Genomic DNA, 26,264 nt, shown 5'->3' on the forward strand with positions numbered 1-26,264 from the left:
GATGATTTCATCAGATTACTCTCTAAAAGGCAGCTAGCAAAAAAGTAATAGCATATGAAATGGATAGCTTTTTATGGAAGTGAAGGGAAAGGGCTAATAGGGTGCTTTGGAGAAGCATGTGTATTGGATTTGAGGTTCAGCTACGGGAGCGCACATAGGGCGATGGAATCTGGGGCACAAGACACCAAAAGTATGAAAGGGGTGCTAAAGAGAGGGGGTGGCTCTAAAATGGAACAGCAGCTACTGTAGAAATTTTCCCTGGGCATTCATCATTATTTCTGAATTTTAAGTCCCAAACACTCATAAAATATCTTCTTTTCCTTATCCAGGGTTATGAGATATCATGTCGATTCAGGTCAAAAGTGAAATACCAATACAAGAAAGCTGGCATAAACTCAGAGACTACCAGGTGGTGAAGAGGGTGGTGATCATTCTTTTCAATGACCTCTGAAAATACAAATTATCAAACAATGCCCAGGATTCAAACTTACCAGAGTGAAATTGGGGGCAGTCTCAGAGATGAACAAAATAAACATAATGTCCTCCGTTCACAGCAAGTGATTTATGGTGTGTCTTTAAGATAACTCTTCCCATTCACCCAAACCACAATAGAATGTTAAAATAAAAAGATATCTTCCAACAGGACAGCTATTATGGTCCATGATTGAAAACAATAACTAATTAATATGATCTATGAGTAAATAAGCACAAATTTCCAAAATTCTTTAAGCTATGAATTTCAGGAGTAATGTAATATGATCATTGGAATGTCTTATTTTCTATTAATTATAAGCTAGTGTGGGACAGTGACAGGGCTTTCTGTTCCCAAAATGAGTTACAGTCTCAGACACTTACAGAGGCAGTTCTATCCTCTCCTATCGGGTAACTATGAATCAGCATCAACTTCAAGACCAGTAAGTTTGGTTTTGTTTATAAGTTAGTAAATCTTATATCTGAAAATAGATCTATTTTACATAAGAATTATAAAATAACATTGTTTCTGGCCCCATTACCCATTTCATTTTTGGTAAGGTGAAACTATCAGAGAGGAGAAGATGTTTTCTTCTTTTGAACATGTATCCAAATTATATTTAAATGTTAACTCATACCCGATAACCTCTTTCATTGTCTTTCTCTCATCAGTAAAACTAATAATAATATATTGAAATTTGGAGGCAAAAGATAAAGAATAGAAAATATGAACATTAAATTGAGCCAGGAGTCATAATTGAATGATCCAATTTTACAACGTTATTAAAAATATATTTTTTATTTTATAAAGATAGTTCACAGTTACTTTTTTATCTAAACATTGAAAGAATAGAGCCTTTGAAAAACAAAGATACTTCAACAGGAAAAACAAATATTTTGCCAGCTTCCCTGGAGAAAGTAATAGGAAGAACTAGCAAGAACAAGCCTAGGGCACCTTTACGGAGCTTTTGCCCCCACCCTCCCCCCACCCCGTTTCACAAAATCACAGTGCAGTTTGAATTACTAGGAGCCAACACTTTTGATAAAAAATCTCTGAAATGATTCAAAAATGAGTAAAATTTAAAAATTAATATTCTGTTTAGAATCTTTGTGTCTTATATATGTGGAAGAAGACCATTTGAAAAGATTCTCATCTGGAGTGAAATTGCTAGGTATAAAATCTTTTGTGTGTTGGCCAGGGTAGAACCAAAATCTCATGATAAAACAAGCTCCATTTCCCATAATTCAAAATTAAAGCAAAGCCCGTCACACTTGTGTTCATAGAACCTTTGACAATGAAGAAGACTTAGAAGTGTTTAAATCTAACCACTTATTTCCATGTTTTAGGTTAAAAAGAAAGCAGTGGGACCCTAACATTCACATAGCCAATAACTTTGAACTTGGCTTTACACTTTATTAAAGCACTCAGTTCATCAAAAAGGACCAATTTCTCCAACATTTGCATTCACAAATTGAATTGCTTTTGATATACCCTTATCATTGTTATTAGTATTGATTGTATTCTCCCAGAAATTGAAATCTGTGTTGACATATTTTAAGGTTTACTTCTCTCTGAATCTATTTTTCATAGTGCTCTCTACTACTCACGACATGAATATCACTCACATCCCATGTTTTGGCTTAATATGGACAGAGACAACTGTGATGCCCACAGTATGGTTCTTTCCCTCTTCTAGGCCACTTGGAGAAGTGTGACTTGTGGTTGTAAAGATGAAGAACTATAGGAAAAATATAAGACAACTACGGTTATGACGTTGCACACAGCGAGCACAGTGAAATGCTTGTTGTTCCCTAGGGTTTGAAAATTACATCGAAAGAGGGCATTTCATTTTAAGATCTTGACAGGGATATCTTAAAAAATCCATCTGATGTCATGGTCTCGATGACTAGAAGGGTTAGATGGTGACTACAAGACTGTGCGTGTGTTGCTCAAAAATAAGGTCATACTGCTGTCATTGATATGCCAGGCCTAACTTGTTGAATTTTTGCTAATTATAGTGTCACATAAACTTCACCTTTTATCGAATAGCTTTGTGGACTTTGGAGGCTTATGAAGGAATAGTTTATATCACAAATAACTTATTACTTGAGACTTCATATTGACAACTGATGTGCCCTCAGCCTTATTCTAGGATCATCTTTGAGAATAAATACTCATTATAAATGTAAACAACACGCCCCCCTTGAATATTAGTCTCCCTTACCAATGCTATTAAATAACCCACAGTTGCCAACATCACCTTTTAGAAGGATCTTGCAAAGACTTATCAATTTCTCATTTCTGAACAGTGATTCCTATCCTACTCAATAATTTCACCAACTGTCCTTTCCCATGTTGGTTCTTTTTAAGTCATACGATTTATTAATGCTTGGTTGAATAGTATCAATTTGAACACCCCACAGAATCAAAGAAAAACAAAACCATGCTTAACTGTCCTTCATTTGAAAACAGTCTCCATATGGCCCTTAGCTCAGGGAGCTTATCACATACTATATCTTTTTAGTTTGAGTAGTTTTTATGTGGATGAATTTTCTGACAGCGTGTTTCATAAACCTCCTTTTTGACAGTTTCGATCCACTGCGCAGGCACGGGTCAACTGAAATGCACTCGTTCTTCTGTTCCCCCTGCCCGGGAAGACTTCAGAGAGCCCCCTCCAGTCTTCCTGAGAATGATTTTACATGCGCTTCTCTAGCACTCCGATTGTAGGACATTTGTATTTGGGGAGTTAATAAGAATCTCCAGCATAAACACTTTTACCTTTGGAGACAAACGGTTGTATCATCTTTTCAAGGATTATAATATTTTAAATAATTTTTATTTTGACACATTTCAAATTTAGAGAAAATTTGCAAGTTATATTCTTTACCCGGGTCCTATAATTGCTTGCATTTGCCTCATTTGATTGGTCATTCTATCTATCTGTACTTTTTGTGTGTGAACTGCATGATATTAAGATAAGGGTGCTTTACCTATGCACCCTGACAGAATTGCCTATGTTTAAGAACCAAGGTTTCCTGAAGGAGTAGCAACTGGTCAGCTAAGCAACCTGCCCACGTTTTATTGTGATGATTGGTGAAACTTATACTATGAGATGAGAGAGACACCTGGCAGTGGTGGGAAGCCCAAGGAGAAGGAGATCAGAACTGGGTGGCGGAGCGGCATTGCAGCAAGGGAAGAGACGTCCTACTCCGCTCTCTGTGCCTCCTCTGTCAGGGGAAGTTACGTCTCTCCCACTTTCCCAGGTCCTCTTCAAGCAGGTAAGACGCAGGCACCTTCCGTGGGGGAGGAGAGCACCTCTGATGCCCACATTGGGCCCTCCTGGAATGATGCCGGTGGGACCCGCTCCTGGCATGAGACCACCCAACCAAGGCCACTTGCCAGTGATGCCTGGGCTCCCAGGGATGAGGGCCTGGCTTGTCCTACAGTGGTCCTCAGTTGGTCGGGAATGATTCCACTAGACAGTTTGGGATTACTTGCACTACGTCACCAGGAGATCATGGTGCTGTGACTCTGGGTATTTTCTAATGGCACAACATGGAAGACATGCTCTGCCGCTCAAGGAAAAAGAGGATTGTTTTTGTAGTGGAATAGTGGGCAAACACAAAACAAAACCCAGAAGCATTTTTATTTGTATTGTAATATGTGAAAATAAAGTGAGGATTTAAAAAGAAAGAAAGCCCTCCTTTTACATAACAACATTGCAGCTCTTCACCAGACATCTGAATACTGGCAAGAATGCTACTGTTGGACCCACAGTTCATATGGAAATATCATTAAGTGCCCCATTACTGACTTCTGTAATTATTTTTCTCCGAGCGAAGAATCCAGTCTAGCACCATGCATTGTATTTTATCAGTTTCCTCAGCTTTTTTGTTCTTGACTTTCACATTCTTGAAAAATAGGGGCCGTATTGCTGTGTAGAATTTTCCTCAATTTAGGTCTGCCTGGTGAGCTCTCATTGATGATATCCAAGTGGTGCATTTTGAGCCAGAGTTTCATCAAAAGTAATGCGCCCCTCTCAGCATATTGCATCATTAAAACAAATAATAGTGAGACCACTTTGTTCCAACCAGGGTCGTGTAAAATGTGCTTTCTAACTTTTTAAAAGTGAATGTTCCAAACAGTAAAAAGTGAAATACAACCAAATGCACCCCAGTTTCAAGTCTCTTGAGGAACTAGAGAAAGAAGATATAGATCACAAAAATTAAAAGCTGTACCATTACTTTTTACCTTTAGAGAGCTCTTGCCTTTGTATTTTTCCTACATATGCTAATATATTATTTCAGAGGAGCTTTGGTTGCCTCGTGGTGACATGTTGGGCTCCTGACCCAAGGATCAGCAGTTCTAAACCACCAGCTTCCTCTGTAAGAGGAAGGCAAGGCTTTCCCTTGTAAACCCACAGGGGCAATTCTACCCTGTCCTAAAGGGTTACTAGGAGTCAGAATCAACTCAATGAGATTAAGAACTTTTTAATTTTTTATTTTGTTTAACAAGTACTAAATTCCTATTTTGTAGGTATAGACATTTCTTTTTCCCTGCATGGAATTTGGGCGATTAAATATTTGTTACCTCATATTCTATTAAAAAAAACAACTAAAGCTAAGACCTGCTAGCCTGTTACCTTGACATATGAGGGGTATCCCCCCAAATCAGAATTCTGCTGGGCAGAGCGGAGCTTTGGTAATACTCATTATTCCTGCTATCTGTGCATGGAACAGCTCAATGTGAGTTAGTAACCAGTGGCATCAACTGGGAAGGTTCTCTCTGGTCACAGTGATTTTTTTTTCATAAAAGCAGTTTTGCTTGAACCTCATTTTTTGGTATTGGCCAATTTAGGAGAACAGGATGTGGCTGTGAAATTTTGTTTCCTGCTTGAAAAATGCTGCAGAAATGGTTGTGATGTGACCACAGCTTCCAAGGACAGTACTGTGGACACACTCAGGGTTTACAAGTGGTTTTCTTATTTCAAAAAAGGTGAAATGTTCATCAAAACAAAGCTTGTTCTGGACATCCGTCAGCTTCCTGAATGAATGAAAATGTCTACTTGTGCATTTGGAGTTCATTCCACTTGGTCAGACTGTTAACCAAGCTTTCTATTTAGAGGTTCTGAAAAATTGCATAACAAATGTATGACAGCCTGATTTTTTTATATAACCAACCCCCCACCCCATCCCCACACCAGAGGGATAAATAATAGAAATATGGGTAAAGGGAGACAATGGACAGTGTAAGATATGAAATAACAATATTAATATCTAATTGATCAAGGATTCAGGAGGATGGGATGGTAGAATAGAGAGGGGGAAAGCAGGAGCTTATACCAAGGGCTCAAGTAAAAGGGAAATATTTTGGAAATGATGATGGAAACATGTACAAGCGTGCTTGATACAATTGAATTAAGGATTGTTATAAGATCTGTAAGCACCCCCAATAAAATGATTAATAAAATATTTTATAAAGGCCTGATGTGTGGCAGATGGGGTACTGATTTTGTCACCATAACAATGCACCTGCCAACGCAGCCATCTCAGTGTGCCAGTTTTTGTTTAAACACAGTATTCCTCTATTGCCCCGGCCATCTCACTCACCTGGCCTCACTTTATGTGATTTTTTTTTTGTCTCTGCGAATGGAAAGGGACATGAAAGGACTGTAATTTGATGGCTTAGAAAAGGTGACGGCAAAAAGGAGGGAGGTGCTGTCAGCCATCCAAACGATGGAATCTCAGATTTGACAAATGTCTTAGTGTAATTGAGAGAAATTTGAAGGTGATAAGGTTGTTTTGTAAAAAAAAAAATTAAATACATAGATTTGGAAAAAAATGCTGTTTTTTGGGTGGGTGTGTGATATCCCCTTGTAGAGTGAAACCAAGAGCGCCTTGAATAGACTCAAGTAAGTTCTCCTCTGCACTGTGTAGATAAAAACACCTAGCCAAACAAATCCTTGTAATTAAAGGGCCAGAAGAGTTCCCACTCTTGCTGTGCAGTGGGGCTCAGTTCCTTACCAATCCTATGGAATTATTACAATAAGCCAACCATATTCTCCAGAGGAAATCAGAGGGTATCCCAGCTCCTTGATACTATAAAGCCTGAAACTTATAGCTCCTGATGATTCACTGTTCCCAAGTAAAAGGACAATATTTACAGTGAAATATGACATGATCACTATTATAAAGTTTAAATTAATCACAACCAATGACCTCAAAAAAGAAGGAAAAGGTGGCTCAAATTTTTTAAGGCAGTTATAAAGGTAGCAAAACATTCGTATTTCTATTTCCAGGGATCCAATGGTGTTATACACAGATATATATGAGGATGCTTAGCCATGCCAAATTTTTAGAAATTTAGAGATTTAATATATTAACAAAATTTGAAAATGTTACCTATTGTTCTTTAGTTTCTTGCATCCACTGAAACAAGTTTGCACTGAGTGTGAATTAATATTTTACTGTCTATTCATTAAGTATAGTCTTTATCATTTCCACATCCAGCACACATATTTCTAGACTCTCCTCTTTCCACAAATCCTTAGTATGTATTAACAAGCTAGAAAACTGGCAAATATATTTTGAGTCCTTTGTCTATGTGAAGCACAGTACTAAGCACAGATGCTCATACATTCTGATCCTTTTAAATGGACACAGAAACCACCTTTTGGAAGTTATACCAGTGGCCCTGGCAGGGGAGCATTGAGCTGCTAACGTCAAGGTTGGCAGTTCAAACCTCCTGCCCATATCCCAGGAGCAAGATGAGGCTATCTGCTCTTGAAAGAATGCACTCCCTCAGGGAGCTCTATAAGGTCTCTCCACCCTTTACCAACCCAGCCCATCTGTTGGAATCAACTCCATGACACGAGGCTTCTGGTTTTCATATAGGAAGTCAGTCAGAAATATTCAGCGAAGGCTTACATTTTTCTTACTACTAGGAAATTTTTATGGGTGTATTTCAGTCATAAAAAAGCAATTAGCTTTGATTTTGAACAAGCTGTTAATTCTTGACCAAGCTGGGTCTCATTTTTCTTTGCCTAATACATGTACCATTTGTGATTTAGAACTTTCAAAGGGGAAATAGCTTAGGCCAATTTTATTGAAAATTTTGTAATGTATTTTCTTTGTTGCATTTACTATGTCTTCCTGATTTCTCTTAAATACGTTTGCTAAGATTTTTTTCCTTAGGCTGAATGGAGAACTGTACTGTAAACAGGAAGTTAGAATTAGCTTATTAAAAGCAGTACTCAATGTCTGTTTTCCAGTGCAGAACAATATCTCAGCACAGCAGATAAGAAAAATGAATATATGAAATATCTGGAAACATCTGCCAGTCTACAGTGAAGACTCTCCAACCAATCCGTCCTATCATAAAATAAGGAGAGAGGCCTTTGCTTAAAATGTCTAGCACACAGCACCTCATTAACTAACTCAGCCAATCAATAGAGTGACTGCAAGGGCTATGATAGGACTTGGGGGTAATATAACCGTTTTCCTCATTAAGTACTAACGTCAATTCTCATACTTTTCTGATATCATTATGTTCTCTACATTTCCTTCCTTCCCATTAGCTATAATCCTAATAATCACCTATCTGCCTATAGCAGCCTGTCTTTTTAATTTACCTGCTGAATCACTTTTGCACATATTTCCCGGGTAGTTATGGATTTTCTTCCTTTGGAAAAACTGTCAATCCAAAATAATCTTACCTTTCATTTATGAACTGACTTGAATCTTTTGAGCAGCCAGTAATAAAATTCAGAGTTGAAAACTGGAGTGCATATAAAATGAACTACCTTGGAAATAGTTACAGTGATGGAGCGCATTAATAATGTCAGGATGTACCTTACATATGACGCTCTTCTTGGTGCTCGGTGGCTAACAGATCAGGCAGGAAATCCCCAGGGAATTAATCCAGGGCATTGTTTACCGGAGTCACTGGAATGATGTCTACACCAGCGCTGAAGAACTTCCTCCGGGGCCTTAACAATCAGATATAAAAATGTTCTGGCAAAAATTATTTATACAGTTGAGATAGGAATGCACATAAATTAAATATCATGATTCAGATTGTTTTACTTAATTTGTGGCATTTAAGAGTCATTTATTGAATAAACATAGGCTATTTCTAGGTGAAACTGACTAAAGTTATGCTGTTGTATGTGAGCACATATTCTATTTTTAAAGATAAGTTCTCTTTTGCTGTTCACCTTCTTCCTCTATCAAACCTGTGTCTCCAATTTAAGAATTTTGTGGCCAACTTCAGGTTGTAATTAGCTACCTTATAAGTTGTCAACAAAAAGAAAAACAAGGAAACCCTAAGCCCATTACAGTTTAATCTTTGTACTTCATAGCAACTCTATAGGACAGATTAAAATTATCCCACAGGATTCTCCAGGGCTGTCTTTAGGGGTCCTGGAATTTTTTCATAAATGGCAGTGTGAATTCCATTGAATCACAAAATATGATCTGCCTGTTTACATAGAGAAAGTTCAGTCTGGAATCATTTTTCATTGTTTGCTTTGTCATTCTTTTAATTCATCTGACTTTTCTCTTGATAAGGAACCCTAGTGGCATAGTGGACTAGATATTAGACTGCTAACTATAAGGTTAGTGGTTCAAACCCACTAGCTGATCCATGCAAGAAAGAGAAATTGTCCACTCCCATTAATATTATAGCCTTTCAGACCCTACAAAGTAGGTCTGCTCTGTCTTACAGGTTCTATGAGTCAGTGGTTGTGGATTTTTTAGAGTACCTGTGATACACGGTTCCTCTCACATGAAAATCTATAGATTGGAATATTCTATATATTGGAAAAGATGAGTCACATTGTTTCTGTAACGTGTTTGTACAATGAATTCCGGTCTTCAGACAGCTTAGAGAGCTTTCTGAACCTGGCTAACCAAGAAAGTTGTTATTTGGTCTGAATTATTTAAATAGTTACCAACACTTCCTGGATTTACTTTGGCAATAGTGATAGACATTACTGTTGATTAATAACTGGTAAGTGACAAATAATAATGCCCTTGTGAACTCTTGACATAAATTCTAAATAGCTGGTATGTTATTTAGCGGAATGTATTATTTAATATAAGTGCACTTGCTAGGATCCATTTCTAGTCAGTTTTTATTGTTAAAAGAGGGGCTGTGAGTCTCACTCAATACAAACTTTTTGTTACCGACATTAAAATTATTTCCAAAGAATTTCCAAACAATAGAATTAATTAATAGTATCATAAACATAATGTACAGAGCTCAAAATTCTATACATTGATAAGCTCAAGTCACCTAAAGTTAAGACATTGTTAATATGTATAATTTGTAATTATACATATTATACATAACAGATATGAATATTGCGAATGATAAAAATATCCCATTATGGATTTAAAATGTAAAATAAAGCTAAGATACAAAATCATTATCTTAGTTGTGATATTATGATTAATATTATATTGCGTTATAAATTTTAAATGAAAAGACAAAGAAGAAACTACTCTTAATTTTATCTGCTGCATAGTCATTGCTGCTATCTAGTTATAATACTTTTCAAAGTTTTTCCCATGCCTATTTTTATTGAGTTATTGACATAGTAGTTTATGGAAATTTGTATCTTTCATTTAGTGTTTTTGGTCTACATAAAATTCATAAGTATTTTCTTTACTGCTGCATGATGCTGTTTTTTATATAGAATTGTAAATAGTTATATATTGTCTATTGTTGGTCTTTTACCTTTCCATTTCTAACATTGTGATTTTTGTACTCTTAATACATTCAACATGTTAGTTTTCTTCTAAATAGATTTTCAGGAGCAGACTTGCTGGACGAAAGTTTCCAAATAATTTGTCACCTTTACAAAGTTCATTTTAACTGATTACTGAAAAGTCATGACCTCTGTCATTTTATGATCTCTTTTAAGATTTTGTGAAAGAGAACAATAACCATTCTTCCCAGAGACCCTGGATTTTATCTGGCACAGGGCCACTGCTTTCAACTGGGTCAGTACTGGAGTGGTAAGCAAAGTGGGAAAACATCACAGGTTAAACTCCAGGAGGCATAAATCCCCAAACTCCCAGCAACCCTCCAAGACAGAGGAGAGCTTCCCCTGTGGGTTTCTATGGCAGTAGAAAACCTCATGTCCTCAACCCCATGACTTACCGACTGCGATACTGGGCTCCTGCAGAACGGCATAGTGATCCTTTTTAGTAACCTGGTGTGGGAGACTGGATTATTGCTGACTCTGTGGCCAGGGGCACACGTTCAAAGCAGTGTGGTCAGCGATCATCCTGGAGTGGAGCACCTTTGTTTCCAACATGCTGTTTAACAGATTCCGTTGCTCTGTGCACACGGCTTGATTTTCACACAGGGAGATTACGTTTCCAACCGGTTGTCGACATGTGCTTTTCTGGCTCCAGCTATTGTCTTGGGACACTCACATTTTATCAATTCTGGTTTGGGTTCATCAGTCGTGACTGAACCAGGAAAACCTATTTTGAAGCCCTGCTTAGAAGAAAAATATTCCTCATGCTCTTTTATAGCAAGATGTATCAATGTTCTGCCCAATAATAAGATATGAATGTGCCATGTGAGGGCCTCCAGGATTCTTTCTGAAAAAATATAGATAGATGATAGATAGATAGATAGATAGATAGATAGATAGATAGATAGATAGACAGAAAGATAGAAACTGGGAAGACTCCAAGTCCCCATGGTTCTAAAAGCACTGCCCTTTGACTCTTGACTAAGAGAGAAATCAGTTTCTCTTTGAATCATCCTCTCATTTACATAAGGCAACTTTGATCTTATTGCAATATTTAAAAGTTGGTTTTGGCTACACAGAGGACACATTGATTCCCAATAATAAATGGATTAAAAAACAAACAAAAAACCCAGATCCAATTTCTGTAAAAGGAAATTTGTACCAGATGACTTTGAAATCAGTGATCATTATAAACAGGGGTGTTTTTGGTGAATTTAATTCCATGTGCATTACATTTTACCCTAATTATATCAGGGTGTGAAAATGAAGATGAACAGACCCACAAATACATGACTTGTTGCCTATGTTTTCTTTTTCTATTCTAGTCCATGATTTTAATTTCATGAGACCATAATTTCAAAGGGATGTGATCAATTCATTTGGCAGGGACCTTTTCTTTGGGGGTAAATTTTATTTTCTCTGGATGGATAAATCCATTTAAAAAATTTCGGAGTTGTTAACTTAATAGTTAACAGACTAGTTATAAGGCGTCCCAGTGGTGAAATGCTTAAGCATTCGACCAGCAACAGAAAGTGTGATAGTTCAAACCCACCTGGGGACTCGAAGAGAGGAAACCTTGGCAAACTGCTTCCATAAAAATTCCAAACCAAAATAAGAGCAGACTCACTGCCATAAGTCAGTTCTCACAGTGTCCCCTAGTGGACCCGTCCTGGTGGGTTTCTGAGACTGTGGCTCCTTATGGAAGGAGAACGTCTTGTCTTTCCCCCCCACAGTGGCTGGTAGTGGTTTTGAACTGCTCACTTTGAGGTTAGCAGCCCAACATGTAACCCTGACACCACGAAGGCTGGGGGTTCTTTCATAAATACTACAGCCTAGAAAACCCTGAGTGGCAGTTCTGCCCTATAAAGTGGAAAATCAACCAGAAGACAACTAACAAGTGACTTCTCATGCGTGATTTAAGAATTATGACTGGCGCCCTAATGAGGAGCCCTGGTGGAGCAGTGGGTAGGTCGTGGAGTGTTAACCACAGGTCAGCAGTTCATAATTACCAGCCTCTCTGAGGAATAATGAGGAGACTTTCTATTTTTGTAAAAAGTCACCATCTCACCATCTCAGAAAATCCCAGGGAAGCTCTAGCTGGTCGTAGAGGGGTGCTATGAGTTGGCATGAACTCTGTGGAAGTGAATTTGGCTTTGTGGAATGCAGTCCTAGAAACCTAGGTGGCACAGTGGGTCATGCGTTAGGCTACTAACTTTCAAGGTCAGTCATTCAAAACAACCGAACCCCATGGAGGGAGAAAGTTGAGGCTTTCTACACTTATGAAAGTTTCGTCTCGGAAACCCACAGGTGTGCTTCGTTCCTGGCCTGTGGACACGGTCTGAGTTGGAATTCATTCCCGGCAGTGAGTTTAATGCAGCCCTGGCGAAGCAGTGTTCAACAGAAGAGGAGGCTGTCTGCTCGCAGGAGGATTTACACACGCTCAGCACCACGAAGAGCAGGCCGATTGTGCCCGACAGACTCGCTGTGAGTTGGAGGCCGCTGATGGCAGTGAGTCTGCAGTGAGGTGGGGTGGTGGAGTAAGCACCGGGCTTAAGCATTTTAGTCCACAATGTTGGTCGTTCAAACCTACCAGTTGCTTTGTGGGAGAAAGGTGAGGCTTCCTGCTCCTCGCTTGGCAGACCTGGGTTGATGTAGGGCTCTAGTTAGTTTCAGTGTCTCGGTCATGCTTATTTCTTCTGATTTGTATGGTTTTAGAGACCTAAGGGAACTTTTCCATAAGAGGCAAAGCCACCTAAACCACATTAATTCTATTTTCTAAAGCCTTCAAAGATCCCTCTTAGCTCTTTGACGCCTGGTGTTAGACAAAACCTGTTCTCTTCATTGTAACGGCAATGTGGACCCTTAGCTTGTTCTTTTCCGTTCTACCCCTTCTTGCCTCTCCAGCCCGGTTTCTAACTCATTCATGGAAAAGTTTAGGAATGAAAGGAGGCCTGCTCTGCATTCCTCATTGAAAGGGAACTGGTGAATATTTGGTTGAAATAACTTTTTTGAAGGTGATTTGAGTAGGAATGAAAAGGGATTTGCATGAGTTTTTAATTTTTTGCTTCTCCTCGGCGTTCCACCAACTGTTGATTTTAATCATGTGGCGTTCTGATCATCATGGTGGGTTTGTTTACTTTTCAACACTCTGTTTTGACGCTGATCGATGAAGTGAAAAGTAAATCGCATTTGACGTGTGGCTCACTCTTTCCCAGAATGACAGCTGCCTGAGTGATAACTTGGTAAATGGCAAGTAGGTAGTTACCCCTTGCTTGCACAATATGCTTTGTCTTAATACAAGTGAATATAAATACAGGCCTGTAATTACTTTCTGTTATGCTTCTCTGCATTAATGGTGCTAAGTATACACAGATGTTTCAACAAGAAAATTCCTGCGTAGTAATTCTAACTCCGATTTGGTACTAGAAAAGCAGCTTTGAGGAAGTCAGAGCTTTAGAGGATGCTTGCACACTGCAAAGATAACCTCAGCAGTGGTTTAGCTAGTGTATTCTGCTGCTGCTGTTTGGTGCCAGTGACTTGGCTGACTCATAGTGGCCTTAGGTACAACACAATGAAAGGCGACCTCATGACCTCCTCTCCTCACCACTGTCATGTTTGAGTCCATTGCTGGCAGTCCCAGTGCCAAACTATCTCGTTCTTTCTTTCTTTCTTTCTTTCTTTCCTGACCCTCTCCTGATGATTTCTTCCAGGCACTGGTCTCTCCTAGTCACATGTTCCGTGTGTGAGATGAAGTCTCGTCTTCCTCCTCACTTGGGAGTGTTCTGGCTGTCTTCCGTGAAGACAGATGTGCTTGTTTTCCAGCCAGCTTATGGTCCTTTCAATATTAGTCACCAGCCTCATCGTTAATTTCCATACTTTCATCCCCAGCCTTCCTTTTTCACTGTGCAGCTTCCACATGCGTAGGAGTCGATGAAAAATGCCCCCACTGTGTCAGGCTCACGTGGTCCCTTCAGAGTGTCTTAGTTGCTTTTTAACACGCCCACGAATTCTTGTGCTGCAGATTCACTCCATGCAGTAAGTGGTTGGCTTTCTTGTTTGCTGCCTCCATGAGCCATGACCGTAGATCCAAGAAAAATAAAACCCTCGACTCCTTTAATTTTCTCCATTTATCATGATGTTGTCTATTATTCCAGTTGTGAGAATTCTCGTATTCTTTATGTTGAGTAGCAATCCATATTAAAGACTGTATTCTTTAGATTCCTTCAGTAAGCGCTTGGAATCTTTTATGCTTCCTGCTTCGTCAAATATTTTCCCCAAGAAATTTTCCAATAATGCAACTCAAGGCTTGAAAATGTCTCCAGCTCTTTCCATTTGAGATATGTTCAGCAGATTCTTCCCTGTGGGTTTTCTAAATCCAGGTCTTTGCAATTTCATTAGAATGCTTTACTTTGACTTATCAAGGGGCCTCTTGAATTTTTCTGTCTAGCTCTTTTACTTCAGCATTTCTTTGATTTGCTTTAGATACTCAACGTTGAAGAGCAAGTTCCAGAGCCTCTCCTGACAGTGATATTGGGCCTTTCTTGTCTTTAAATAACCTCGTGCGTTCCTCATGTATGATGTTCTGATTGCAGATGCTAACTCCTCTGGGCTTCGGTCACTAGAGCTCAATAAGTCAAATGTGTTCTTGAGCTGTTCTCTGAATTCAGATGGGAGCTACTGAAGGTTGTATTTTGGTTCTCATACATCTGTTTCAATTTCCTTCAACTTCAACCTCAATTTGCACATGAGCAATTGGTAGTCATTCTACCCTCAGTTCCTGGCCTTGTTTTGGAGGATTACATTGAAATTCTACCTCACTTTTTGCCACCAATGTAGTCAATTTGATCCCTGTGTATTCTATCTGGAGAGGCCCATACGTACATGTAGTAGATGTTTATGCTACTTTGTGATAGTATTAGTAAAGAAGAAGTCACTGATCTTACAACGATCTGTCATGTGATCTTAAGGATGGTTATTACCAAGGTTGTATTTTTAACTTTCACATTCCAGTCACCAGGGATTATCACTGCATCTTCATTACATGTTTGATCAATCCCAGACTGAAGAATTTGGCAGAATTCTTCAATTTCTTCATTACTATAGTAGTGCTTGATACATCTTTGAGTAATAGTTGTATTAACTGTTCTTCCCTGTAGATATATAGATATTCACCCACTGCAGACAACCATGAACTTCAAATTATATCTTAATTGTTCTTTTTGATGATGGATGCTGGTAAGGACATACAGGGACTCTGACAGGAAGCCTAATGACACAACATTTATTCATTTAAGGACAAATGCACTTTTAAATCATTAAACTTACGATGCCGTATTCAGCTCAATCACATGTCTGTGTCGCATGAAAAAAAATCTTCATTATTTCTGAAGCATGAATCACAAAAGTAATTTTTACAAGTCCAGAAAATTGAAGGTATTTTATTTATTTATTTTAGGATTAAAAAATGAGGAATCAATTTATGAAATGGTATTTTAAAATAATATTAAATTTGATATATGTTTAAACCATGGGAAACTTTATTAGTATTTCCCAATGCATTCTTCTTCTTCAGGTCTTAAAATTACAATACTGAGTATATTGTATATAAGTATGAAGCAGAATGAATGGCTTTCTTAGAGACATGTAGTAAATGGGGAGATATTTTTCCACTCTACGGAGAAGTTAGGCTTCCTGGATGCCCTACTGAAGTATTTATGAAGCCCAAAGGCAAAGGGTATCTCCAGTGGAGGATTAGTGCTTAATATATGCAAAATACCTGAAGTTCTGGAATACCCTCTCCATCTGCTTTATTTCTAACTCTATGCTGATAATGTCTTGCGACCACAGAAAATATACAAGGGAGAGATTTTATCAAAGGATACATGATTAATGTAGAATAGCACCTCAGGAAATGTAGTTAAATTTTCCTGAGATGTCTTATGTGGCATCTCATCTGGAATGGAAGAAATGTTATAATATCACAATTGAGCATATCCTTTCTCTTGGATTTAGAAACAGTTTCAAAAGAAACTTGAGGTAAATTTACTAAGATTTTCTATATGTATACTTTATATTGCCTACATATTTAAAATTTTAAAGGTGTTTGTGTGTCTCTGTAAAGAGGGGTGGGGAGGAATTTAGCCATATTTTGTAAAGACATGATCCATTATGATTGGTGATTAGGAGTATATATATTAGAATGGATAGATATCTTAATAAAACATAAATAACTTTTTATTATTTAAGAGTAGTAATCACAAACTTAAAATAGTTATTAAATCTGAATTGAGAGGTCAAAGCTGTACTTTTTTAAAAAGCCCAGAAAGCAAAGCTGATTTCTGAGTTTGACAGCACTTGAGTCGAAAGTTGGATAGCCCTTGTGAATTGAACTTACACAGAGCAAATTTAGCTTGCTTTCCCACTCTGATTTATCTGCTTGATATAGCTTTCCTCTGACAGTCATACATTTGCTTTCCTGGATGAATGCAATTTAGATGACTTGATGACAAACAAGGCCTTCTTTTTCATGCCCACTTCAACACTATTATTGTTATACACAAATTGCACAGAATAGCCTCATGCCAGGACTAGGAAGGTCCATGATTTATCTCTGTAGCACAGAGTTTGGGGTAATGTTTCCTGGTGCTAGGAGAAGCCTAACCATTTTAGTGTTTTCAGATCCACACGGTAATCTATTTTTAGCATTCTATTACATTTTCATGATTTCTGATTTACAGGCAAAAAATACTGTATGTGGAAATGTTCACTGTGAGTATATTAAAACTTACATGCTGACAATTGTATTTTAAAGAAAGAATATCTGCTTGTGTTTATTTTGAATTAGATGTGTGAGGACGCTGGTCCACCATGTCCAAGGGTGTCTTTTATGACATTCTCAGGACGTTTGGGACCCGTGTATTTTTATCATCACACCACACTGCTTGGCATTGTACTCTCTAATCAGTTCATGTCTGCTGAAAGAATGAACCCTGTCTTACCGTTCTGTGAAATGTTATAAATGCAAGCTCTCGTGAAAAGAATTGACTCCTTGAATTTTAGTCAATTGAGTAAACTATTTATTTGGACTTTTAATAATGAATATTATGACATAGAAACAATACTGCTGCTGCTTCATGCTGACAAGTTGGGTCTAACTCAAAGTGACAGAATGGAACTTCCCCAGAAGATTTCCTAGGCATAATTGCCTGATCTTTGTCTTTTGGAGCTGCTGTGTAGATTTGAACTGCTAATCTTTGTTTGAGCAGTTGATCCCATAGCCTGGAGAACCTCAATAGTATTACTAAACAGCTCCTATTTACATAGAACACCATTTTAAACACTACATTACTCCTTACATGTATTAGTACATTTAACTATTACTATACCACTATCAAAGGAGCCTTCGTGGCACTGTCAGGCGAGTGTTGGACCGACAAATTCAAAATCCAGCAGGTGCTCCACAGGAGAAAGATGAGGCTACCCATTTCCATAAAGGTGTCCGGCCTGAGAAACACTATGTGTCTGTGAATCTAAATCAGCTCTGTGGCAGTGGGCTTTACACCAGTATAAAGGAGGCCTGGTGGTGCAGTGGCTAAAGTCACCAGCCTCTCTGGGAGATATATGAGGCAATCTACTTCCAAAGTTGAGGCTGTCTGCCAGCAAAGGTTCACAGCCGTGGAATTCCAAAGGGCAATTCTACTCTACTCTGTATGATGACCATGAGTCAGACTGGACTTCATGGCAGTGACTTGGCATTGAGATTTTTGTTTTGTATATGAATAGGAGATTGTCTTCACCTTTACACAACCAAAATCAAATGAGAAATTAAAATAATCTGTTCCTACAATTTAAATAACTATATTTACAAGCTTAGAGTGGTTCATTTGGAGATTTTAATTTGTACAATATTAATCAGTTTTTTAACTTTTTAAATGCTCATTTTCATTTCAAAATATTTCTTTATATTCTTTATAATGTGAAGCTCGGCTGACACCATTGTGAAAACATTCAGCTGCTAATCAAAAGGTTGGCTGTTTGAACCTAGCAGACAGTCTGGGAGAAAGATGGAGCAGTCAGCCTCTGTAAGATTTAAACCCTTGAAAGACCATTGTAATGGTTCTGCTCTGGCCTATAGGGACGTCACTATGAGCCAGAATTCACCAGAGAGCAATGGGTTTGTTTTGGAGGCTTATTCTCCATGATGCAAATGTATGACATGAAAGAACAGGAGTTGGGAAGCATTTCTCTTTAAAATAGACAGATTGTAAATGTTTCAGGCTATGGTTTGCGTCACATATTCTTTAAATATATATATGTATGTATAATTCTTAAAAATGGTGAAAAACATGATCAGCTCTGAGGTCTTATAAAAGGAAAACGTCTAATCTAAACAGACTGATGGTTTCCATCCTTGTCATGGACCAGAAAGTTAGGCACCCAGGCAAGGAGCACGCAGTCCACCCAAGCAATTCCAACACTGTGCATCCAGATAGCACACAGTGGAAAAGAGTATCACTTTGAAAAGAGCCTTCTTCTGGGCTGCTTTTGTTTCTTGTAGACAGATTCTGAGTTTATTTTTCCTAGGAATAATTGAGCATTTTGACCTGACCATGGTCCCAGCAGGTCTTTTGTTGCCACCGACAAAAAATCATGATCACTCTGTTAGTTCTAGATCAGGTTGACAGAGTAGATTTGTCTCCCAGAGGTTTCCAAGCCTACAGTTTGGTGGAAGTAAACTGCCACCTTCTAACATGCAAGTAGTGGATGGGTTTAAACTGAGGACTTTTAGTTAACAGCCAATGGCAAAGCTGCTGCCTCTTCTACAATGTAGGTGTTAAAAATAGTTAAAATTAACTTTGAAAAGAAGGAAAAGGTGAGAATAATCATTATCTGATACTAAATGCTTCAAGATATAGCTACCATCATCAAGGTGATGTGATATTGGCTGTGAGAGTGAGGTTTTAATGCCACCAGGACTGGGCTAGGATTCTCAGTGGTCTGGCAGGTAAGCCCAGGTAATCCCCCATGCTACCTTTCCCAAGGTGTAGCTAGCTTCCAGTATCAGCGGAACTTTGTCAGCTTGTTTGCCTTTTGTTGGGCCTGGGTCTTATGTCTGGCTCATTTACTTCTGATTCTTTGGTTTGGAGATAATGCGTGTCGTATTGCCTGCCAATGTTGATAATTGCCAGTGGGCTGCAGTCTTACCAGTGAGCCTTGGATTCATTTGCCTCTGTAGCTAGAAACCAGTCGTCTTCTTCATGAGCTTGTTTATCAGCCCCTACAGCAAAGTGAGGCAGGAGAAGCCTCCAACCCAATTAATATCTGACCCACGGACCTGGAACTTGCTTCCTTAGACTTGCCATTTCCTTGATATGAATTGCTCTGTGTGTGTGTGTTTATACCTATACTTATACGTATTGATAGCTTTGCATCTCTAAAGGACACAGCCTGTTACATGGGCAGAGGACTAGATATAATCAAAGAAACAGAATAAAGACTCCATCGAGCCACACAAATACACTTAATTGATATTTAACAAAGGTGCAAGATTGATTCAATTGGGAAAGGATAGCCTTTTAAACAAATGGTACTAGGGCAATGACACCCATATACAAAAATAAACAAATAAGAAGACATGAAGAACCCCCAAACCATGTGCAAATATTAACTCACGATGAACTATGGACTGAAAATGTAAAATAAAATCTAAAACTTTTAGGAAAAAAATAGTCTTTAAAATCTAAGCCTAATCAAAGGATAAAAGCATAAATTATAGAAGGGAGTTTTAAACAATTGATAAACATGAATATTAAAAACTTTTACTCTATGAAAAATCTTGTTAGGATGGTGAAAGGATAAGCTACAGACGGGATGGAAATGCTTGTTAATGGCACATCTGGCCAAGGATTACAATCCATAATATATAAAGAAGTCTCAAAACTTAAAAGAAGACAAAATAAAATAATCTAATTAGAAAATAGGAAGAAAACATGAAGTGGCATTTCACCAAAGAGGATAAAGAGGAGACAAACACATGAAAAGACGTTGCTATAATTAGACCCTGGGAAATACAAATTGCCACAAGAATGAGATATTAGCATGTATGTATCAAAGTGACCAAATTTTGAAAAATAAGATAGTAATAAAACCAAATAGTATTTGGAGTGTGGTGAATCTGAATCTATACATTGCTTACTAGAATAAAAAACGGCACCACTACTCTGGGAAATAGTTTGGCTCTTTTTTGAAGACAAATATAACTACCCCATGAACACATTACTCACAGAAAAGAAAACATATGAAGGGTACCCCCCCCCCAAGAAATAGAAAAAAAGCTCTATGCATTTTCCATGTTAAACAACCATGGAGGAACTCACTCTGAGTTAGTGCACCCACTGGTGTCTCCTGGAAAGTTACGTTGTGCTCACAGTGAATGCTTTTGTAAAAGCATTTTTGCTTAAACCTCGTTTTTTGTGATGGTCAATTTAAGAGAAAAGTGTGTGACTGTGAAATTTTGTTTCCTGCTTGGGAAAAAATGCCACAGAAACTGTTGCGTTGTTGAACACAGCTTACAAGGACAGTGTTATGGGAAAAACGCAAGTGTATGAGTGGTTTGCTAGTTTTAAAAAGGTGAAATGTTTATTGATGACAAACCTCATTCTGGACATCCGTCAACTTTCCAAGCGGTTAAAATGTCTACTCATAGTGTATTTGGAGTTGTTCCACCAGGTAAGACTGTAAATCAAACTCCATATTTACAGGTTCTGAAAAAATTGTGTAACAGTGTGTGACAGAAAAGGCCTGATTTGTGGCAGACAGGGGACTGGTTTTGCCACCACAACAATGCACCTGATCATGCAGGACTCTCAGAACACCAGTTTTGGGCAAAAGGCAGCGTGCCTCTCTTTCCCACAAGCCTTACTCACCTGACCCATTTCCATGCAACTTCTTTTTGTTTCCATGATGCAGAGGGACATGGAAGGACCGAAAAAAAACGAGGGAGGTGCTGTTAGTCATCCAATCAGATGAGTTTGAAAAACATTTCCAAGAATGTAATCACTGATTTGACAAATGTATTAAGTGTTATGGAGAGTACTTTGAATATGATAGGGTTGTTTTGTAAAAAAAAAGGAAAAAAATTAAATACATAGTTTTGAGGAGGAAAAATATCCTGATTTGGGGGCGTACCCTCTTGTGCATTTATCTGAACACCTACAAAGAATGTTCACAGCAGTTTTATTTCTAGTAGCCCCAATGAAAAAGAACTCCGATGTTCTCTGTGGGAAAATGGTTAGACAACCTTTTGTGAATACATTTGATGGAAGAGTGTTCAGTAACCACATACTGCTGATGCGTGTACCAATTTAGATAACTATTAAGAGAATGATGCTGATTGGAAAGAAACAATCTAAAATATTAAATCTATATATGATCTCATATATATATATATAGCATTTTTGAAATGACAAAATTCTAGAAATGGAGGAGAGATGAGGTGTTTCCAAGAATTGCTTGGGAGAGTGGTTATAAAAGTATCATATAAGGAATCGTTATTGTGCTCGAAATGCTCTGTATTTTACCTGTGTCTGCATCAATATCCGAATTGGCAGGATGTGCCATGCTTTTTGCTAGTTGTTTTCATTGAGAGAAACCAGGTGAAGAGCCCAGAGGACATAGTTTCATTATTACTTTCCAATGCCTATGAATCTACAATAATGTCAAAATGAAAGGTTTAGTTCTAGAAAATATAGTACGAATATGGAGAAAACTCCAGCAACACCATACCTAAGAGTCCAAACTTTTAGAGAGATTTGCATTCAATTTAGGCTGTAATTTATTTTTGTGATCTGCCTGTTCAAGATGGAAGGTACACAGCCTCCTATGAATCATAGATTTAGGTTGGAATGAGCAAGAACTGCCCACCGCATTCCTAATTTTCTTTTCCTTTGGTGTTTTCATTGCTTAATATAGTTTTATCTACCTCTCTATATTAAGCCTTTAATCTTTTAAAAATCATTTTATTGGGGCTCACACAACTCTTTTCACAATCCCTACATACATCATTTGTGTCCAGCATATTTGTACGCATGTTGCCATCATCATTCTCAGAATACCTGATTTCTACTTGAGCCCTTGGTATCAGCTTCTTATTTTTCCCCTCCCTCCTCCTTCCCCCTGAACCCTTGATAATTTATAAATAATTGTTATTTTATCATATCTTACACCATCCGATGTCTCCCTCACCCAGTTCTCTGCTGTCCGTCCTCCAGGGAGGTTACATGTAGACCTTGTCATATTTTTCCTGTTTCTCCCTCACCCTCCCTCTACCCTTCCGATATCGCCACTCTCATCATTGTTCCTGGGGGGCTCATCTGTCCTGGATTCCCCATATTTCCAGTTCCTATCTGTGCCAGTGTACATCTTCCGGTCCAGCCGGTTATGTAAGGAAGAATTGGGATCATGATAGCGGGGAGGGAGGGGTGGTGAGGAAGTAGTTAAGAACTAGAGGAAAATAAGCCTTGAATCTTTATGGAAACAGACCACCATCTCTTTTACCTGTGTGTAAGTTTGAACTCAGGCCTTCTTGCTAGCTGCCTAGCACTTAGCCATTGGGCCCTTAGGGATCACTTTTGGAATTAATTGGCCCAGTTACTTCAAATGTGTACATTTGTTAAAAGGAGTATTATGTAAAGGCATATAAATTTATACAATTTGTTTTATATATACCTATGTATGTTGATAAATTTTGAATTAGGCAAGCTATTAAAATCAGGAGAATGCTGAAGCTTTTGATTTCTGGGTTTACAATCTTGGAAGCCCACAGGATACTCGTACTCTATCCTACAGGGTCATTCTGAGTTGTAATTGACTCGCTAGTCATGAGTGTATTAATTATAGTATGTATGCAATAGCCTCAAATAATTCTCTCTAAGCGGTTGAATCATTTGCAAAAGCAATGGGCTGTATGCTTTCAGTTTATATAGGATTTCACAAAATGAAATAACACTTTGAGAAAAAGTTAGTATAAAATTTTGTCAGTTCCTAAATATTAGCTATCTCCTCTTGTGGATTGTACTGCTCTGAATTAGGTATGTAGACATTGCTTAGAATGGATCTAGTAATTTGGGTATTTGGGTGCCTCTCTGGTCCCCACGGAGGAAGATTTAGATCTGTAAGATTATTTGCACTATCCTAGTTGTCTCATAATAGGAGAAAAAGCAGTCTGCCCCAAACTCCAAATTCAGCACCATGTTTTATTCGGATTCATTGTTGTTGGTAGGCACCAGCAAGTAAGCTCCAAGGCACAGCAACCCTGGTACAACAGAACAACACACCACCCTGTCCCGCTCCATTCTCACCCTTGTTCTTATGTTTGAGTCCCATGTTGCAAGCCTGTGTCCAGTTACCATGGGCCTTCTTTTTGGTTTCCCCTCAACTTTACCAAGTTTGACGTTCTTCTCCAGGCTCTGGTCTCTCCTGATAACACATTCAATGTATGTCAGACCAAGTCTCACCATCCTCCTTTCTAAGATTACTTTGTTCTCTTGGCAGTTTCCTGTTGAAATGGCTGGATGTCGGCAGTTTTGGGTACAGTGACTCTGGGTTTTCTTTCCATGTATTTTTAAAGAAACTACTCTTTATGGTAGACAACATCATAAGATTCAAGGCTCCCCATTGCTCCCTTACCTCTTGCCGTTAACAGCCTCATTATTTTTTTTCCTGAAGAATAAAGCTTGAGAGGAAAAGCCAAAGGGTAAACGTCCCAGCACTAACAAGGTATATTCATCAAAGCAGAACAGGTCATTCTTCCCCCACTTCCCACTTCTTTTGATGATTCCTGCATAACTCAATATTTTGCCCATACCCTGTTTCCCCCAAAGTAAGACATCCCCCGACAATAAGACTTACTTACAGTTTTGCCTCTCACTGAAATATAAGGCATCCCCTAAAAATAAGACCTCCCAGAAAATAGGGTCCCCAAAAGGTACCATAACTCTGGACCATAGTGGCCGGCGCTGCCGCGCAGCTCACTGTTGGCCGCAGCGCAGCCGGAACAGACAGGAAGTTCGAGGTGTCTTTTAATAAAACAATAAACAATAAATGTACACCATATTCTTCATGGAAAAATAAGATATCCCCTGAAAATAAGACCTACCGCATCTTTGGGAACAAAGGTTAATATAAGATACTGTCTTATTTTCGGGGAAACGGTAGATTTTTTCAGTATTGCACCTCCAGACTTCGAATTTTTCTTCACTTCTTTCTGTTGGAGTTATGCAAAGCATGTTCTTCCTTTTTGATTTTCTAATTCTAGGCTAGACATGAAGTCCCTGGAAAACATTTTGCTGAGTGAAGTCAGTCGATCACAAAGGGATAAATACGCAGAAGTCTGCTGTTATAAGGAGAAACACCAGCACGAGGGCAGGCTTCTGCTCCCAGGTCATATATTCTCCCGTAAACAGCACTTAACAGTACGTATATAGAACCCCATGGGAGAACAGGCCTGCTGCTAGAGTCCTAATTAGAAACTTTTGACCTAGTCTCTATCCCGCTCTTGGAGACGTGGGCCATGTGCTGTAGACAATTAGGACTTTAGCTCTATTCTTCTGAGGAGCACAACATCCTTCACAGACCGCATCAGAAAGACTCCATGTGGAAACCCCACCAAGTGCACTGGGCTGCACCTCACACTCACCAACCAATGGGGAAGCAGTGAAATAGGAAGCAAATAGTGGTCCTGGTAAACATGGACTTGCTGCTGTGAATGCGTATTATTGAAAGATTTCCCTATCACCAACCCCCATCGTTTGTGAAAATAGTGCCCAGTCAGTTAAGAGTTAAAGCTTTACAAAACAACAATTTATGTATGACACGATCAATAGATTTATGTTATGCCCTAGGGAATGATCCATAATATTCTCTAACACAAACGAATGATGGCTTCTCTAAAATGTACCAGAGACATTATAAAGCATAGATATATGAGTGGATTGGGGCTTGCACTTAATTCTAGCCCAAATCAAAGAACAAGTAATGCTTGAGACATGCTCGGCCTCATGAAGACATGGGTGCTATAGAAAAAGGTAGCAATTCTTGAATCTGTTGTGTTTTTTTTTCAGTTTGTGAAACCCACGATAGGTGACTCTCTAGAGAAAACAGCTAGACTAGGGGTTTTGGGGGGCGTGGGTATGATGGAGTGTGGGGGATAAGATGTAGCTGATATCAAGGAATTTAAGAAGGAAAAAAAGTGTTTGGGAACTGATTGTGGTAGTGATTGTATAGCACTGCTTAATATGATTAAACTATGGAATAGTATGATGTTTAGATTAACTCCTAATAAAATGGTTTGGAAAAAAAATCTCCTAAAGATCACATAAGTTAGATATCAGTAAGAACTTTTTAAAAACCCAGAAGCTCAAAGTCATAGAAAACTTGGTCAGCTAGAGGCTAGCAACACCTCTGAGGAGATGGCACTTAGTCCCCCGCCAGGTCTGAAACAGAACTCATGCCCACAACTCAACTTTCAGCCAAACAATATGCACAGCTATAAGGAGAACAATTCAAGTATGCACATCTTAGAACAATCACTCTTTAAAATCAAAAGGTCAGCATTTGCCCAAGGAATAAATTCATAAGGGGAAGAAAGAAGGAGCTGTGGAAATGGACACCCAAGGAGGAAGTGGGTTAAACGAAGATGCATTGCAGGGATTGTGATGAATGAGGTGACCCAGATGAGTATGAATTATTGAGTGGAAAACTCACGCTCTGCTCTGTAAACTTTCCCTGAGTTAATAAAAATTATTGCTCAAAAAGAAGAAAAAAGTAGAGAAAACAGTAGGTGGTTTCTGGCTATCAGAAAAATAGTTTCTGGGGTTTTAAAAGGCTTGTCTTCAAACAAGCAGCTATCTAAGTGAGGTGTTGACTAAGTCCATATGGAAGAAGCACACCAACGTGTATAAATAATAAAATTCAAATCCAAATGATGGCGTGATACCAGAGCTTAAATTATGACACCTGGTCTGCAGC

Source organism: Tenrec ecaudatus, chromosome 8, assembly GCF_050624435.1.
Source record: "Tenrec ecaudatus isolate mTenEca1 chromosome 8, mTenEca1.hap1, whole genome shotgun sequence".
Classification (NCBI taxonomy): domain Eukaryota; kingdom Metazoa; phylum Chordata; class Mammalia; order Afrosoricida; family Tenrecidae; genus Tenrec; species Tenrec ecaudatus.